Here is a 7,807-nt window from a genome sequence, read left to right on the forward strand (position 1 = left end):
GAAAGCGCTCGCCGGCAAGCCGATGCCTCGCAGGAAATGCGAGCGGAAGACTACCCGCTCGCCTTCCTCCGGCTCCGGCGTGATCTCCTTCGCAGGCGCGAGACGGACCCGCACCTGGTCCGCACCGGGCAACCGCCGCGTCTTGCGGAGGAACTCGATGTGGTCCATATGGACGTTGGAGCCGTCCCAATCCCCGCCGTACTGCATGGTGGCAAGAGGCTGGCAAGGAAGAGTGCGGCGGCGGAGAAAGCACGGCCTCGCGGCGGCAAAGCTGCGGGGCGGAGTGAAGATTGGTGGGACGGCGCGGCGGCGAGTCGCTGCTGTGTGGGAAAGCAGGAGGAAGAAGATGGCGAAAAGGAGAGGAGCGTGCGAGCCTCCGCCGCTTCCCCTCCTTCCCCTACTTATAGCCCCGTGTGGCGAAGCCGAGGAGGTGAGGCGTGGGGAGGAACGTGGGATTAACTGCACCCACTCCCCCACGACTCGCGATTATTGCGCCCTGAACAGTAAGCGAAACCGCCGCCGGAAGACGTGCGGACAGTTGTGGGCCGCAAAGAATCCGCGCCTGGGCCTAGGCGTGGGAGTGGCGGGCCCTCGGCCTGCGGCGATGTCTTGTCGCGTGCGTGGGTTGGCAGGCTCTTTTTAGTCAAGGGACACCACGTGGTTCGCAGACGGCGAGCGGCCGGCCCACAGCCCGGCACGCGCGCCAACAGACTCCCGCCCTCCGACTTTAAAAATTTCGCCAAGACGGCGCGCCCAACCGAAGCCGGCTCCCAGCTGCGGGCTCGTCAAGATAAGAAGCTGACCGAGCTTCTCGACCTCCTCTCAACCTCGAAGCCCAACCAGCTTCGGGGACAACTGTCGGAGATAATGGCGACGGGTAGCCTAACCGACTCCCCCTGGCTCTTCGAAAAAATTATCAGGCCATTCGAGCCTTCAAGCATACAAAGCATAGGGCCGCCTTCCCCGGCATGCAGGCTATCCCCGGGGCCGACTACCAGAAGGCGACCCGGCCTCAGAAACCTCCTCCAAGAAAGATACGAGATGGCCGACTCCAGGAAGCCGGCCCCAAGAAGACCGACTCCCAGAAGCCGGCCACGAAGAAAGCCGGCTCCCAGAAGCCGGCCAAGACTGCACCCACCAAGACTGTACCCACATAGCGGCGGTACGATAGGGTGTGGCCACAGTACAGCCCACTACCCCCGAATCCCGGAATAGGCATGGCCATAGGGCGCCGTACGGGCCAGCCATCTCCCGTCCGGTGCGGCACTGTAGCCATGTTGGCCTCGATGTCACCCACGACGGGTGCCAGTACGGCCCGTGGGCGGCCGGCCCCTTTGCCAGAGAAACATCTGAAGGTGGCCTGGCCTCCTCTAGCCAGCCAGGGATGTGGCTGGCACCCAATAGCCGGCTACCTCCCCCCTCGAAGCGTGCGCCCCATTAAGGAGACAAGACGAGGTAAGGCTACAGTGAGAGCTCGCAAGGCGGCGACACTGTAACCACGCTTACCTCGACAAAGCCCTCGTCATCAGAGGTGAGGCAACAGTAACCAGCCACCGACAAAGCCCCCAAGCGGTGGGGCCGGCCTGCCGGCGGGACTCACCAGTCGGCGGGCCCCAATGACCGGCGGAGAAGCCGGCGAGCACAGACACTGACGGCTGGGACCCGCGCCTAGCCAGATTACCGTTGTACCCCTGGGGATAGGCCTATATAAACCCCCCAGGGCACCCATGCAAAGGGTTGATCTCATAGAGTTTCACACACCACATAGAGAGAAAAGGAGAGCTAGCCTTGCCCTTCTTCTTCCTCTAGCCAGACAGCTCAAGGAGCACTTGTAGCTACTTGTATTGATCTAGTGATCATGCGGAGACCCCGCAGAGCAGGACTAGGGGTGTTATCTCCACGGAGAGCCCCGAACCTGGGTAAGATCCGCCGGCGTGCATGTCTTCGCCTCATCCCGTTTCCAGGCACCGGCGAAGTCTTACTGGCTCCCACAATGATAAGCCACCCGTTGGCATATGTCGCACCTACCACCCAACAACAATATAAGATCATTTGCACAACATCAGTTATCCAGATAAAAACTAAAACAAGGGTTTCAGCTCTAGCCATCAATGAACTCTTGAATTTGTACACGCAACACTAAAATATGGGATAATCCGTGAAATTTTAGCCTGAAGACTTGAATGTGACTCTCATCATACAAATGAATATTAAAACATTTTTATCAGTCTCAGCATGTACACATCAGAAAGAAATTAAAACAGAAAACACAAAATTCATAAAAAACGATAATCAGCATCCAGCAAAATAAGAGATAGAAAAATCGAGAGGAAATCAAGTTCAAATATCCTTACATTTTTCTCCTTGACTTCCGGAGTAGGTGATCCAGTGGCTGCCTTGGTCAAATCTGTGTCCCCTGTTTCCCATGACAGAATTATTACAGCCTATTTTGTGAAATTTGTGAAGTAACTTTAAAATACCAGGCTGTGAAACACAGATGTACCGTGTTCATGTAACACACCGTCCGGCCCTCCACAGTCATAGGGGAAGCTTCAAGAGCATGTGAAATAATGAATCAAAATATTGTTAAGTAATCATCTACAGATGCAAGACATAGCAACCATATAGAAGCACAAGGCATGAAAAAATCGAACCATTGAAGGTCTTCAATGCAAATATCTTTTCCGAGAGAACCAACGTCATAACTTTTGAGAACTGCTGAAACTTTTCCATGGACCTCGTGATGAGATGCCTGCATATTATTCTATAAACCCAGTAACAAAGGTAATTAAGTTTGACTTGTTTCAATTTACTTGATAAGTGTCCAATCGTACTCAACTCATGTGCTATGTTCTAACCTGTCCCATAAACCCAAATGGCCTGGAGTGCCAAAGACTTAAAACACTAGACTAGCAGTCTACCACTACAGATCTCAAATGTGCTTAACAGATAGATACCAGTACACTTGTATCCGCAATCTTATTAAATCTTCAGGGTTTGAGCTCATGGTGATGTCGATGCTTAGACATGGATGCCCATGAAAAGTAGTTGAGTTGGATCAAAATATCTCCGTGCGTGGTGAAGATGTGGGTGATTGTGACTTTGAAGATGATCATTCATATCATGCTCATGGTGGTGAAGAGAGTAATGGGTTGAGGAGCGCTCCAATGAGTTGGGGAGTGGGATGATCATCAGAATGGCTTTTACTAATTGGGTTATTTTCCTGCGATGCCATGCTTGCTACTATCTTGTATTAGTTTATCGGTCTATCAACTTACGCAATAAACTTATGCTAGTTGATAATTGCTGCGGTGCAATTACATTAATGCCAGTTGTTATTTATGTGACTGGACATTGACCAGACTTGCTACAGGGCAGTGACAAGCAAACACTCTTCTTATGCCAGACTATTGGCCACACATGAGTTTTGGTGACACCAACATTTGGTAAGATTGGTATGGTCAAGCAATCAAGTATCTCAAAATAAATAAATTTATAGTAACAACAACCTTTTTCAATCAGTAAATAGTACCCAACTACAATATGGAACTAGTTGTCTCTATGGCTTCCCCCGAATAACCGATTTAGTACTATAACTTAGGAAAATACTGATAATGCACATTTTCAGGAGATATTGATTATAAAGATGTCATAAAAGAGAAAATCCAAGAAAAAAAAAGATGTCTGATGACAATGACGATTTGGTAAAACAAGAAGAAAAAACAACCAGATACTCTGTTCGGCAGATCACCTGCCTTGCAAGTCAAAAAGAAAAAACTCTGTTCTTTTCGTTGTGGTCGGCAAGGGAACTGTTATACAATATTTTCTCACTATGATCAATACTTTAAGGTTCAAAAGCCAAACCATAACATACTAGAATATTAAGATTCGGTAAAACAAGAAAAAACAAATATATGCATCAAATGAAAAGGTGGTACCTCTGAATGAGTTTGAATATATGCATCAAGAGCTTCACCAGCTTTCAGAATTATCCTAACAAGGAACAACACATTATAGAAACGTACTTCCTTCTCCTTCCACTGCTTTGCTGCCTTGGTATTTTTACCAATTTGCAATCCACACCCCTCCCTTATCAGGGAGAATATAGAATCATCAATACGGTTCTTGATCATATCAAAACCATTGAGCTTACGGAATCGCCTTTGAGCTGCAAGGAGAAGAATAGCTGCAGGGACAATCTTCCCATGCTCGATGTAATTCCAGAGCTCATCGACTACATTATCGGTGTGAGCTGCAAGCAATCTAGTGGTATCCAAGAAGATCTTCTGCATAAGTCACAAATACAGAACAGCTTTCACTTCAAGTGCTTATAGTTAGGGGTGCAGTGCGGCGCCCGATCCGCCCCGCTTCGTATACAAATTTGGACAGTTTAGTTTTAAATTGAGATTGGGTGGATTAGCTTAAATTGTATTGCCATTCGACTTATGCGGGTCTAAGCGGGACGCCGTCCTGCACCCCTACTTATAGTATAAATAACATTGACATCAAACTCTATCAGCAAACAAAATCAACTTAAAACTTATAATTACAGAGAAACTTGGCTCATTTCCCATTGATTAAAGAAAAACGGTGCCTCCTGTATTATGGACATGAATACATCAGATGTTTTCAAAGGTAAACTGTCAATCTCACAAGTTGAACTATACAAAATCACAGATTGTCAGTTCTTAAACACTGTTAAGAATGGTGGATTTAAATAACTGGGATGAGCTGAAATTCTTTATTGCTATCATGTCACCAAAGTATGTAAGGAGGGATTTAACACGAACCATCTCAGGCAGGCAAAGCAGATGTATGAGCTTGTAGATGTACCCAACATTCCCCTTCCTGTAGTTCTCGTCAACTAATAGGTTGTCCTCTAGATACTTATGCTGGCAAGTGTTCTCGATGGCAATATGGAGTGGGAGGAGGCCGTCGATGATTTTATTACCCGAGGTGCGCTGATTGGCAGATGCGCCATACCGTAACAGTAACTCAACCATTTCGACGGAGAATGACTCTGCAGCTTGGTGGAGGGGGAAGTACCCAAAGCTGGTCATGTAGTTGGGGTTGGCACGTACCCCGCAGAGCTTAGGCGACTTGCCCTCCAAAACAAGATTAGCACAACGCAGGGCATTCTCTAGAATAATTAAGTCAAGGGTTTGTGGAATGATGACAAAACCAGAAACCAAGCACTCCCTGTACTTCTCAAAGATGCGGAGGAAGCGTGGAACACTATCCTTTTGGAGGACGGCCAACAAACGATCACATATGCCATAATATTTCACGAGCGTTTCCTAGATGGACCAATCCATGTACAAACAAAATGAAAGGCAATCAGTTCAGTTATCCAACTAACAAAGGCATTTTATGCCATTGAAATTAGGAAAAAGTGCAATTTTTCATCCCTCGACTATTACATATGTAGCTTTCAGCACTAAACTTTTAAACCACCCAAATATGAGCCCTCCACTATGAATAGTTCAATACCGTGCAACTCTCATAATGGTTTCGAAAACAATTTCGAATTACATGGCGCCTACATATGTAGGTCACAGCGCCACCATATGTCAAGCATGTCACAAATTTTCTGTGTGATATTCTTTATGTTCATTACAACATTTGAACTAAAAAACTAAATTAAGAAAACAAAAAAAATTGTAAGAGAAAACAAATGTCTCCCTCGTATTTTTTTCCGTGAAGTTGAGTTATTTCTGCAGTTTACACTTTTAGAAGTTCTTTAATACAAAAACAGATGTGATTTTTGGGAACTTTTTTCTCTAGAACATTTCTTGTTTTCTAACTTTTTAAAGATCTCTTGAAATTATTACCAATTTTATGAAATTGTTTTTATGGGAACTGATAGCGTGACGGAAACTGGTGGGTGATGTGGCCAACAGGTAGGCGCCACACCACTTTAATGATGAAAGCTGCACATTATTGATAGTTGAGGGAGCAACTTCGAGACGTTTTCGACTTTAGGGTTGAAAGTTACAATCAGATAATAGTTGAGGGATGAAAACCACATTTCTTTTATAATGTTGCAACATACAGGATAGCTAGAAAAAATATTGAGAATATTAGTAAGATGCCAGACGATAGTCAATCTATCATATAAATGAACAAGTATTAAAAAAACCTTGGGAGTGCGGTCGGGGGAGATTATATTGGTAGCTCTGGCATCAGCAAGGAAACGCTGCAGTTGAAGCATGTACTGTAAAATAAGAATTCTCAGTCAAGAACCACCACAAAAATAAGTGCAGTAAGAAGAGGGACGAAGTGAGACAGATGTATATCATTTGAGCAGGGGCTAGTTACTTTACCTCCCTCATATGTTGAATAGGACACGTCAAGTCAGCTAATGAGGGGTGAGGAGGAGGATGGGGAGGTTCCCACGGGTCATACTCGTCCGTGGGCGCTCCATCAGTGGTACCTTTACTATTATGTTCATGATGAAGAGCTTCCACTGTCGCAGTTCCGTGGACTGTTTGCAGTGACATTGGCTGAAAAAGGCAAGCATGAGATTGAATTACCATGCCAATCCAATTTGCCACTCTGCCGAGATGCCAAATTCTAGTGTGCTGCAGCTAGACAACATGAAAGAATGCAGAATGCTTGAATGAAATTTAGCAGAGGCTGTTGGGACCTAATCAGCCTTAGGTGCTAGTTAATTTACATATGAAGGAACAGAAAAGTAATCTTTGACCAAATGCAGCAGTGCAACAATAGATCGGAATAGTGTCGATATCTCAACTGGATCTTCCAAACAAGGTCTCTTCTTAAGAATTGGCTAAGCATACAGATAAAAAGATCTTAACTATCTACGAGTTCTTTTGTTTTCTCTTGAGCTTTCGGATTAGCTTTCCTGCAAATTGTGGGAATTTTTTTCTGTTTCTTTTTATGCGGGATCTTGTTAACTGATCCCTTTATGTACATCACTTTGAGTGAATTGCAAAAAACATCGACACTTCAGGCAAGGTTTGCAGGAACCACAAGTCTACGAAATTGTGCCAAAAACCACTAATTTTTTGTCTAATTTTTTGCAAAAAACACTAGTTGACGGCTTAGACCGTTTTGAGCATGATTATGACAGATGGGTCCCGCAAATGATGACGTGGCGTAACGGTTCAAGTTAGACACCGTTAGGTGAGGGTTTTTCTAGATTTACAAAACAGACCCTATAATTTTACAAAGACCCCCTTAGTCAAAACTAATAAAATCAATCGGGTCCTCCATGAGTTCATCTCCCACCGGTCCCGTGGTGGACGCCGGCGACCACTGCCTCCCGTGCGCGACCGGCGAAGCTGCTGCTTGCTCCGGCGGCTGGGCTGATGGGAGGTCCGGCGCGGTCGGTGATTGGCAGGACGGCAGGGCAATGGAGCTCCGGCGGCGGCGGCATGAGCATCAGGCGGTGGATTGAGCTCCGGCCGCGGCGAGGCACCCTCCCTCAGCACGCCTACCCGGGCCGCCGTCGCGCCTCCTCGTCACCTCGCCGGCGCTGATGCAGGTGAGCAACAAGGGCGGCGGCGCCGGCTTGAGCATCGGGCGGCGGCTTGAACTCCGGCCGCGGCGAGGCAGCCTCCCTCGCCACGCCTACGCGGGCCGAGGAGCGGGGAGCGGGAGGGGGAGGGATGCGGACGTCTGTGCCGCCCCTGCCCGCGAGGTCGAGCGAGCTCAAAGGTCGGACCCCTGACCGGACCCTCGCCGGATCCTTTGCTGGGAGTGACGACGGTGCCAGCCCGATGCTTGGCGACAGCGGTGGCCCGATGTGGCAAAATCCTGCTTGGGGACGGCGGCAGACCGGGGA

The 7,807-nt window shown here is 47.5% G+C and overlaps 1 non-coding gene across 1 annotated transcript; it reads right to left on the bottom strand.

The window, feature by feature from the left end:
* Positions 1-1,730: 1,730 nt before the first annotated feature.
* On the bottom strand, positions 1,731-4,375 carry LOC109760319 (uncharacterized). Its single transcript, XR_006668988.2, has 3 exons — positions 2,655-4,375; positions 2,504-2,550; positions 1,731-2,416 (listed from the first exon to the last, which is right to left on the bottom strand). It is a non-coding gene; the product is annotated as an uncharacterized protein (transcript).
* Positions 4,376-7,807: the final 3,432 nt, after the last annotated feature.

The sequence above is a fragment of the Aegilops tauschii genome, chromosome 1, assembly GCF_002575655.3.
Source record: "Aegilops tauschii subsp. strangulata cultivar AL8/78 chromosome 1, Aet v6.0, whole genome shotgun sequence".
Taxonomy (NCBI): Eukaryota; Viridiplantae; Streptophyta; class Magnoliopsida; order Poales; family Poaceae; genus Aegilops; species Aegilops tauschii.